The sequence below is a fragment of the Capricornis sumatraensis genome, chromosome 9 (assembly GCF_032405125.1).
Source record: "Capricornis sumatraensis isolate serow.1 chromosome 9, serow.2, whole genome shotgun sequence".
In the NCBI taxonomy this organism is placed as follows: Eukaryota; Metazoa; Chordata; class Mammalia; order Artiodactyla; family Bovidae; genus Capricornis; species Capricornis sumatraensis.
The window spans coordinates 57,239,252-57,242,017 of NC_091077.1; the positions used below are offsets into that span (position 1 = coordinate 57,239,252).

A 2,766-nucleotide genomic window follows, 5' to 3' on the forward strand; every position below is an offset into this window, starting at 1 on the left:
ATGGTTGTAAGAAGAGTACATGCTCAGGCAAAGAAGATATTATACAATAATTAAAGGGAAGAATGATAAGAGAGAGAGAATATCAGTTCAGTTCAGTTCAGTCGCTTAGTCATGTCCGACTCCTTGCGACCCCGTGAATCGCAGCACGCCAGGCCTCCCTGTCCATCACTAACTCCCAGAGTTCACTCAGACTCACGTCCATCGAGTCTGTGATGCCATCCAGCCATCTCATCCTTGGTCGTCCCCTTCTCCTCCTGCCCCCAATCTCTCCCAGCATCAGAGTCTTTTCCAATGAGTCAACTCTTCACGTGAGGTGGCCAAAGTACTGGAGTTTCAGCTTCAGCATCATTCCCTCCAAAGAAATCCCAGGGCTGATCTCCTTCAGAATGGACTGGTTGGATCTCTTTGCAGTCCAAGGGACTCTCAAGAGTCTTCTCCAACACCACACTTCAAAAGCATCAATTCTTTGGCGCTCAGCCTTCTTCACAGTCCAACTCTCACATCCATACATGACTACTGGAAAAACCATAGCCTTGACTAGAGATAGAATATAGAATATACTTATTGAATATACTTGTTGCCGATGGGGGCAAAGGATATTTATTGCAATAAGATGCTGGTGGATAGAGATGAGAGAGCAAAAGAAATTGTTGACTGTTTTCAGTATTGTTGGGGAACCATTAGAAAATAACAAAATTAAGGTGAGGTTGGAGACTGAGGTTATTTTAGCTTTACAAAAGTAACCATAAAAATAAAACCCTCCTAAATACCAAATCATAAAAATAAAAACTTCCTAAGTACCATATCCTAAAGTCAATCCTAAAGGAAATCAGTCCTGAATATTCATTATTCATATTGGAGTCCTGAAACTCCAATACTTTGGCCACCTGATGCGAAGAACTCACTCATTGGAAAAGACCCTGATCCTGGGAAAGATTGAAGGCAAGAGGAGAAGGGGATGACAGAGGATGAGATGGTTGGATGGCTTTACCTAGTCGATGGACATAAGTTTGAGGAAGCTCCACAAGTTGGTGATGAACAGGGAGGCCTGGTGTGCTGCAGTCCATGGGGTCACAAAGAGCTGGACACGACTGAGTAATTGAACTGAAATACCAAATACATTTGAGAGAGCAAATAAGTGAGATACAAGTGCTATAAAACACTTGCATGTATATAACATAAAACAAAATGAAGTAAAATAAGGTGCAGAGAGGAGTGTACATAGTGTGCTACCATTTGAATAGAAGGCAAAATGAGGATATATGTGTGTGTATGTACATACACATTTGATTATTTTTGCAATTAAAGGATAAACAAGAAACTAATAATTGGCTATATACGGGGTTAAAACTTCTCTGAGTTACATTTTAATATAGTTTTGACTTTTGAACCACGCTGCTGCTTTACATATGCAAAATAATTAAGTTAGTGCTCACTTCAGTGGCACATATCAAATTGAAATAATGCAGAGATGATTAGCATGGCCCCTGCACAAGGATGACATGCAAACTTGTAAAGCAGTCTGTAGTTTTGTTACAGATATTAATTAAGTTTACTGTGGTAATCATATCACAGTGTATACATATACCAAATCATTATGCTGTATACCTTAAACTTTCAAATATTATATATCAGTTATATGTTAATAAAACTGGAGAAAGTTAAAAAGCACACTATCACAAAAAATTAAATCAATATATTAGGAGAACCCTAACATTGAGTATAAAGAGAAACAAATGAATCGATTTCAAGGTTTAAAGGTTTTTAACAGACCTTGTTACCTTTAGTGGGCTGTATTCTAGGGATTAAAAAAGTGCCGCAAACAATCTGGAACTTATGAGTAGGTCTATGGTTGGTAAGGAGAAGGCAATGGCAACCCACTCCAGTACTCTTGCCTGGCAAATCCCATGGATGGAGGAGCCTGGTAGGCTGCAGTCCACAGGGTCACTAAGAGTCGGACACGACTGAGCGACTTCTCTTTCACTTTTCACTTTCATGCATTGGAGAAGGCAGTGGCAACCCACTCCAGTGTTCTTGCCTGGAGAATCCCAGGGACGGGGGAGCCTGGTGGGCTGCTGTCTCTGGGGTTGCAGAGTCGGACATGACTGAAGCGACTTAGTAGTAGTAGTAGTATGGTTGGTAAAGGTACTGAGAACAGGCATTCTGACTCTTGGGTGTACTGCAGGGAGGAGCAAGTGAGTATTAATAAATATATTGATGTTGGATTGAAAACTAGGTTCTCACTGTGAGAGAAAGGAGATAAAAATATGGACTGGGGGAAAAGAAGAAAAATTTTCTGGTGCTGAATTGGAGTTGGAAAGTGAAAGTCGCTCAGTCATGTCTGACTCTTTGTGACCCCATGGCCTCTGTTCATGGAATTCTCCAGGCCAGAATACTGGAGTGGGTAGCCTTTCCCTTTTCCAGATGATCAGCCCAGGGATTGAACCCAGATCTCCCTTATTGCAGGAGGATTCTTTACCAGCTGACCCACAAGGGAAGCCCAGGAATACTGGAGTGGGTAGCCTGTCCCTGCTCCAGCAGATCTATCTGACCCAGGAATTGAACCGGGATTTCCTGCATTGCAGGTGGATTCTTTACCAACTGAGCTATCAGGGAAGCCCAGTTGGAGTTGGGGATCAAGATAAATTAATGATTTAAAATCAAACATACTTCTTGGCTATGTCTACTGAAAGGACCTAGACACCATGACACCTCAATAGCAATGAGCATTCTATAAGCACCCAATTCTTGCTTTCTATGAACTAC

General features: G+C 41.5%; 1 non-coding gene across 1 annotated transcript; it reads left to right on the plus strand.

Annotated features, from left to right (window-relative positions):
• Nucleotides 1-1,428: 1,428 nt before the first annotated feature.
• LOC138086762 (U6 spliceosomal RNA) lies at nucleotides 1,429-1,532 on the plus strand. The gene has a single exon (XR_011145457.1). It is a non-coding gene; the product is annotated as a U6 spliceosomal RNA (small nuclear RNA).
• The last annotated feature ends 1,234 nt before the right edge of the window (nucleotides 1,533-2,766 follow it).